The sequence below is a fragment of the Neoarius graeffei genome, chromosome 12 (genome assembly GCF_027579695.1).
Source record: "Neoarius graeffei isolate fNeoGra1 chromosome 12, fNeoGra1.pri, whole genome shotgun sequence".
Lineage (NCBI taxonomy): Eukaryota > Metazoa > Chordata > Actinopteri > Siluriformes > Ariidae > Neoarius > Neoarius graeffei.
The window spans coordinates 8,899,326-8,908,010 of record NC_083580.1 but is presented as its reverse complement, the minus strand read 5'-3'; positions in this window follow the sequence as shown (position 1 = coordinate 8,908,010).

The window sequence follows — 8,685 nt, the reverse complement described above, 5'->3', positions numbered from 1 at the left end:
GTGTTCACACGGCAACTTTTACTCCGGTGTAGCGCCGGGGCTGCCCCGGTAGAGCGTTCACACGGTACAAAGTTATACCGGTGTCGCCCCTGAAAGCTGCTTAAACCGGTGCAAATCTAACCCTGCTCGGGAGGTGGTTTAAGAAATTTACTCCGGAGTAAATGCTAGTTTGCGGGGCAGCACCGATATAAAATGGGACATCTGAACGCTACAGGGGTAGACTCGCTACGCGTGACGAGAGTTGATTACATACGGGCATTGCATAACTTGCATCCTGGTATTTTGTGCTTCCAAAATGGCGAATGTCAACAACAACAGGACTGCGTGTCTTCCAGTGTTGCCAGATTGGGCGGTTTTAAAGGTCCCATGGCATGAAATTTTCACTTTCTGAGGTTTTTTAACGTTAAAATGAGTTCCTCTGACCTTCTTAAGTCACCCCAGTGGCTAGAAATTTCATAATGTGTAAACCAAACTATGCCCAACATTTGAGAATGGCGCGTCAAAACGGCGCGTTGATAAACTCTTCCCTTGCCTACATCAGCAAGGGAGATGATCCCCACGCCCCCCCTCTGGATTCCCACCCACTGTATGGATTGCCCGCCCAGCTCAAAAGTTGCCACCAAACATGGAAGTTGCGCTGTACATGGATGTGACAACACAGAAAGGAGTCTGTTTTTACTGCCGACGGGAGAGCCCCTGAAGACGCAGTGGCTTAATTTTATTTATTTCAAATAATACGCCATCGAGTCTACCTAAGACGGTGTATGTTTGTCGGAAGCATTTTCCTGAGGAATGTTTCCACAACTTGGGACAGTACAGGGCAGGTTTTGCACATCAACTGTCACTGAAGCCTGGGTCCGTACCAAGCATCCCTGCCGCATCAGCCACAAACACCGAACAAGTAAGTGTATAACTGTTAAGTCGTTTTGCCGTGTTTTAAAATCGGTGCCACGTTAGCCTTGCAATGGCTACATTAGCTGTGCAGCTAACCGCTTCCTGCAGTTAGCCAGGTACTCTGCGCTACAAAACCAAAAAGCATGCAGCATGCTCTGTTATAATAGCCAATCAAAACAGTTTTTACAAAGACACCCACATTCTTTTTTTAAACTCACTCGTTCATTTTATTTGTTTGTTTGTTCAGTAAAAACCCAAACATTTGTTGAATTTATTTTATTTCCTCGCGTCGCACCTTAATGACGTCAGCGCGCGGTATTTTTCCCTTCGCGGTTTGTTCCTTCTCTCTCGCCATAGTAAGACACCCACATCCGCTTGTTCTGACCCACTGGAGGTAGCGTCACAGTGCTGTTAGCCAATCAGAGGTAACACGTTTACATGTCATGAATATTAATGATAAGACCCGCCCCCACCCTCTACCCTTCCCCGCCTCCTGCTTCTCATTAGCAAAACGACGCACTGGGAAAAGCGCTGAAATGGGGCTTTCTCCCAGGAGGCTATATCTACGTGCCGAGGGTTCATTTCGAGAAAGGCTGTGGATATAACATCCGGAAACCTCCACGAGCCCGGTTAAAGCATCAACAAACCACCATGCCATGGGTCCTTTAAGTGCATTTTGGCGGACTTGAACATATTTTGGGCTGGAAAACGTCAGCAGTATCTGGCAACACTGGTGTCTTCATCCACGTTGTTTTCCCGGCGCTTGGTGATGCCATGACAACCGGGAAAAGGAAGTACATTTCATTTCCGCATTATTACTATCGTATAGCACAGTCGCAAAAACTGCCGTGTTAACGCAAGTGGGGCTGCACCGGTGCTAACACGCTTCTCTCTAGTAAGCAGGTTTGTGACGTGTGAACGCTCCACAAAATTTACACCGGTGTAAGATATATCGCAACAAAATACATCGGTGCAGCATCGATGCAAATACCGGTATGTGCCGTGTGAACACCCCTAATATGGACCAGAATCTCAAAGGAATATGTCTGGAACCACGGGCGCAGATAGAGGGGGGGACGGGTGGGATTCGTCCCACCCAGATTTAAATTCACCTCGTTCGGTCCCCCCCACTTATACGGAGGAAAAAACGTCTATGCTGTCTTTCTTTGCATAAGGCAAACCTCACGGAAAACTCAAAAGACTAATTACCATTCGGTTTATTGAGGTGCACAGCAGTATATATAGTTGCAACTGCGCAGACTGCACAGGTTGCGAGCTCGAGCTTGGTTGCTATGGTTACCCACAAGTTTGACAGGCATATCGGGGACAGCGCCTGCTAGTTCAGGACCCCAACACGGCATGATGAAGGGTGCCAAAAGGCAGAAAACGATTGCATCGTTTTTTCAAAAAAAAAAAAAAAAGACTGTAAGTAAACTGTGCCTTACTTTATCATATCACCTTGCAATTTTTTGATACCCTGTTCAAAGTAATGTCGTAGTGAAAGTAAAATCGTACGGAGTAGAGATGCCTTTCTGGTAGCCTCCTTCTTTCGGTGGTATCCTGTAGATACAGTGCTCAGAAGGCAGTTTTAATGTTTAATCTGGCGTTCCCTGCCATCATTTCAGCGAGCATATTGTTTCATAAGGAAACTTTGCGAAGAGTTGTTGACTGACTGCTGCTCACGCAACACACAGGCATAGTTAGAAAGTCAGGATGCACTGGTTTACACTTTACACACACACACGTAGCCCAGCCTCTCGCTATGTTTAACAGTTGGAACTTAGCGGTTTTAAAACTAGTTTTGCAATTTCTGTGCGTGATGATAATGTGTAAACTTTGGATTTCCATAGGCTATGTTAAAATGTTATCATTGTCCTGGCCTGCAGGTAGTTCCTGGTGATGGCAGTGAGGGAGGTGAAATAACATGTATACACACTACCATTCAAAAGTTTGGGGTCACCCAGACAATTTTGTGTTTTCCATGAAAAGTCACACTTTCATAAGTTGTAAAATGAATAGAAAATATAGTCAAGACATTTTTCTGGCCATTTTGAACATTTAATCGACCCCACAAATGTGATGCTCCAGAAACTCAATCTGCTCAAAGGAAGGTCAGTTTTATAGCTTCTCTAAAGAGCTAAACTGTTTTCAGCTGTGCTAACATGATTGTACAAGGGTTTTCTAATCATCCATTAGCCTTCTGAGGCAATGAGCAAACACATTGTACCATTAGAACACTGGAGTGAGAGTTGCTGGAAATGGGCCTCTATACACCTATGGAGATATTGCACCAAAAACCAGGCATTTGCAGCTAGAATAGTCATTTAGCACATTAGCAATGTATAGAGTGGATTTCTGATTAGTTTAAAGTGATCTTCATTGAAAAGAACAGTGCTTTTCTTTCAAAAATAAGGACATTTCAAAGTGACCCCAAACTTTTGAACGGTAGTGTGTGTATATATATATACATATATATATACACACACACAAAATGGAATCATTTGCTGACAGCTCAGTCCCCCCCAGTTCAAAAATCCTATCTGCGCCCCTGTCTGGAACGTGTCTTGATTTTTGATATCGTAAAAGCCTGCAATGCCAATGGTGCTTTTTTTTTTTTTTTTAAAACATCCAGTGTTTATAGAATATATTTTGTCAGCGTGCTATATTTACATTTCAATACTTCATCTTTTCATTCGGGGCAAATGAGGTCTAACCTGAGAGCCAGGTGTGAGCTGTGAAAACCAAGTGTCCTCATTTGCACCAAATGCACCTGTCATACAAGACAAAAACATATTCAAGCTCACACACCATCATAAATGCTCAGCTACAGACACTAATCAAGATCTTTTCCGACTTTTCCGACCAGGAATTATTCCTAAAACACCTTGTCGATATAAAATCATACAAATACTTGTGCTGTCGCAAATACAAGTAGCTTTTCCTCACCGACACGAACAGGACACACTCTTGCAGTCAAACAGCGCCTCCTTGAGCCGGTTTGTCTCACTGCACCTGCCTTGAAAGTTCTACACTGCTGTGCGTAAGTATTCGCCCCATGAAGTTTTCCACATTTTGGCATGTGACAGTTACCTGTAACTGAAATGGACTTAAATAAGCCATGAATTTACCCAAAACTGTGCTTAATATTAATCGAAGGAGCTCCTGGCTGCAAAAAAGAGCATTAGAGGTGCGTCACATCAAGCAGTGTGTTTAAATATAAATAAAAAGCTTTGCGTGTCAATAACAAGCAGAGATGCCGCCTTCTCTAATTACTGAATGAAAGAAGAGAAGTGCTGGTGAGTGTAAACCTGCTGAGCATACTTACATACTACAGGAATAAAAAGAGCAGGAAGTCTGAGATTCGTGAGATTCGTCCACTTCTGAACCTTTTCCAAAATCTACAGCAGGGGGAAAGTATTGGGTCATTTTGTGCGTGTGTGTGTTTATTATTTCATATACTTCTGTTGCATATTTTACACAAGTGATATCTTTTGAATTTATACTTATAATTATGAACAAAAAAGTATTCGTTCATAAGCATAAACAACCTGATCGGGAAACAAGACAGCTCTGAGAGCACAATATCCCCCGCTGGCAACTCGGTCATAACTCTGGTCAAATGTGACTGAATTGAACGAAATTGCAATTATGCGTATTACCGACATATAACAAAGAATCTTGTCAAATTTCTTGAAATTCCTCCAAAAATTGTGAGAGGAGTTGATTTCAGAAGGTGAGTACCCTTCCTGGGATGGACGGATGGATGGATGGATGGATGGATGGATGGATGGATGGATGGATGGACGGACGGACAGATGTCGCCATTACATAATCCCCCTTCAGGCCTTTCGGCCAGCGGGGGATAACAAACATTGTGAGGAAAGTTGATTTCAGAAAGCAAGCACACCTTGATGAAACTGCCAAAGTACAAGTTTGTTAATAATCAAGGGCGTAACTCTGGTAAAACTTACCCAAATTAAACGAAATTTCAATATGCGTATAACAGTCATATAACAAAGCCTTTTGCCAAGTTTGGTGAAATTCCTCCACAAATTGTGAGAGGAGCTGATTTCAGAAGAACCTACATCCTCATGAAATTGTCAAAGTACAAGTTACTTAATCAAGGTTTAAAACTGGTAAAAATTTCACAAACTAAAATCAAATCACAACATGTGTATTACCGTCATATAACAAGGCCTTTTGCCAAGCTTTGAGAAATTCGTCCAAAAATTGTGAGAGGACTTGATGTCAGAAGGCGAGCACATCTTCATGAAATTGTGAAAGTACAAGGTTGTTAATCAAGGGCCAGAACTCTGGTAAAATGCGACCGAATTGAACAAAATAACAATTTGCGTACTACCGACACATAATGCCTTTTACCAGGTTTGGTGAAATTCCTCCAAAAATAGTGAGAGGAGTTGATTTCAGAAGGAAAACATGCTCTCATGAAATTGTCAAAGTATAATTTTGCTAATCAAGGGCTGTAACTCTGGTAAAATGTGACCAAATTTAACAAAATTACAATATGCTTATTACCAACATATAACACAGAATCCTGACAAGTTTTGTAAAATTCCTCCAAAAACCGTGAGGAGATTATTTCAGAAGCTGAGTACCCTTCCCAGGATGGATGGACAGATGGACGGACATCGCCACGACATAATCCCCCTTCGAGCCTTTCGGCTAGTGGGGGATAAAAAGTATTCGGACAGCAAAAATTACCAGCATTAGTACTTTGTTGCAGATTACAGCTTTGAGACGTCGACAGTAAGTATTAATTCACACACAGCATTGTGGATCAATTTTGGCTCATTACTCCTCTTCAGTTATTACCAAAGAGGTGTTTTTGTTTCATCTGACCAGCGTATCCTGCTCCGAGAACTCTGATTTGTCCAAATGCTTTAAAATGTACATCTGTGTTTCTGGTTTTCCGTAAGAGAGGGGTTTTGCATGAGGTTGAAGAACAGTGATGTTTGCAATGCACTTCATTACTTCTGGGTAACTGCTGTTCCTGCTGATTTCAGGTCGTCCTGCAACTCTTTGTGAGTGAGTGAGACAGTGAGTGAGAGAGAGTGAGCAAGTGTGAGAATGAGTGAGTGAGTGAGTGAGTGAGTGAGTGAGTGAGTGAACGAGTAAGTGAATGAGTGTGAGTGATTGTGAGTGAGTGTGAGGTGAGTGAGTGAGTGAGTGAGTGAGTGAGTGAGTGAGGTGAATGAGTTTGTGAGTGAGAGAGTGTGTGAGTGAAGGAGTGAGTGAGTGAGTGAGTTTGTGAGTGAGTGAGTGAGTGAGTGAGTGAGAGTGAGGTGAGTGAGTGAAGGAGTGAGTGAATGAGAGTGAGGTGAGTGAGGTGAGTGAGTGAGTGAGTGAGTGAGTGAGTTTGTGAGTGAGTGAGAGTGAGGTGAGTGAGTTTGTGAGTGAGAGAGTGAGTGAAGGAGTGAGTGAATGAGAGTGAGGTGAGTGAGTTTGTAAGTGAGTGAGTGAGTGAGTGAGTTTGTGAGTGACAGTGAGTGAAGGAGTGAGTGAATGAGAATGAGGCGAGTGAGTTTGTAAGTGAGTGAGTGAGTGAATGAGTGATTGTGAGTGAGTGAGAGTGAGGTGAGTGAGAGTGAGATGAGTGAGGTGAGTGTGTGTATGAACGAGTGTGAGTGAGTGAATGAGTGATTGTGAGTGAATGAGAGTGAGGTGAGTGAGTTTGAGTGAGTGAGTGAGTGAGTGAGTGAGTGAATGAGTGAATGTGAGTGAGTGTGAGGTGAGTGAGTGTGAGTGAGTGTATGAACGAGTGTGAGTGAGTGAATGAGTGATTGTGAGTGAATGAGTGTGAGTGAGAGAGAGTGTGAGTGAATGAGTGATTGTGAGTGAATGAGTGAGGTGAGTGAGTGAGAGAGAGAGTTTGTGAACGAGTGTGAGTGAATGAGTGATTGTGAGTGAATGAGAGTGAGGTGAGTGTGTGAGTGAGAGAGAGTGAGTGTGTGAACCAGTGTGAGTGAATGAGTGATTGTGAGTGCGAGTCAGTGTGTGTGAGTGAATGAGTGAGTGTGTGTGTGTGTGTGTGTGAGAGAGAGAGTGAACGAGTGTGAGTGAGTGACAGTGCGTGAGTCAGTGTGTGTGAGTGAATGAGTGAGAGTGAGTGTGAGAGTGTGTGTGAGAGAGTGTGAGAGTGAGTGAACGAGTGTGAGTGAATGAGTGATTGTGAGTCAGTGTGTGAATGAGTGAGAGTGAGTGTGTGTGTGAGTGAGAGTGTGTGTGAGAGAGTGAACGAGTGTGAGTGACTGAGTGCGTGAGTCAGTGTGTGTGTCAGTGAATGAGTGAGAGTGAGTGTGTGAGAGTGTGTAAGTGAGAGTGTGAGAGTGAGTGAATGAGTGTGAGTGAGTGAATGAGTGATTGTGAGTGTGAGTCAGTGTGTGTGTGAGTGAATGAGTGAGTGTGAGAGAGTGAGTGAACGAGTGTGAGTGAACGAGTGATTGTGAGTGTGTGAGTCAGTGTGTGTGAATGAGTGAGAGTGAGTGTGTGAGAGTGTGAACGAGTGAGTGAGAGTGAGTGAGTGAGTGCGTGAGTCAGTGTGTGTGAGTGAATGAGTGAGAGGGAGTGTGTGAGAGTGAGTGAATGAGTGTGAGTGAATGAGTGAGTGTGTGAGAGTGAGTGAATGAGTGATTGTGTGTCAGTGTGTGTGAATGAGTGAGAGTGAGTGTGTGAGAGTGTGTGAGAGTGAACGAGTGAGTGAGTGACTGAGTGCGTGAGTCAGTGTGTGTCAGTGAATGAGTGAGAGTGAGTGAGTGTGTGAGAGTGAGTGAACGAGTGTGAGTGAATGAGTGTGAGTGTGTGAGAGTGTGTAAGTGAGAGAGTGTGAGAGTGAGTGAACGAGTGTGAGTGAGTGAATGAGTGATTGTGAGTGCGTGAGTCAGTGTGTGTGAGTGAGTGAGTGAGTGAGTGAGTGAGTGAGTGAGTGAGTGAGTGTGAGTGAACGAGTGATTGTGAGTGTGTGAGTCAGTGTGTGTGAATGAGTGAGAGTGAGAGTGTGAACGAGTGAGTGAGTGAGTGAGTGAGTGAGTGAGTGAGTGAGTGAGTGCGAGTCAGTGTGTGTGAGTGAATGAGTGAGAGGGAGTGTGTGAGAGTGAGTGAATGAGTGTGAGTGAATGAGTGTGTGAGTGTGAGTGAATGAGTGATTGTGAGTGTGTGTCAGTGTGTGTGAATGAGTGAGAGTGAGTGTGAGAGAGTGTGTGTGAGAGTGAACGAGTGAGTGAGTGACTGAGTGCGAGTCAGTGTGTGTCAGTGAATGAGTGAGAGTGTGTGAGAGTGAGTGAACGAGTGTGAGTGAATGAGTGAGAGTGAGTGTGTGAGAGTGAGTGAACGAGTGTGAGAGAGTGAGCGAGTGAATGAGTGATTGTGAATGTGTGAGTCAGTCAGTACGTTTACATGCACATCCAAATCGAGCTACTGTCGGTAATCGAGCTAAGGGTCCCAGCAGGGGTGCCAGAGAAATCCAATCCTACATGCACACAAGGAAATCAAGCTATTGTGTGAGGTGCATTGTGCACCCGAGCCACAGGTGGCGCTACACGCCCCATCGTGTCGGTACACTTCCGGTTGTCGTCATGAAGAAGAGGAGTGATTTCCACTTTACATTCACACCACATGTCATTGCCACCTGTTGGCTACAAACTGTCCTGCGCAGACCACTGTTTTGTAAAACGACTTATTTTGCACAATTGTATATTTTTCTAAAGTCCATTTTTTGCTTACAATTTAACTTATGTCTTAATAAACACACAAAAAGGTCAATTGTTTTTGTCT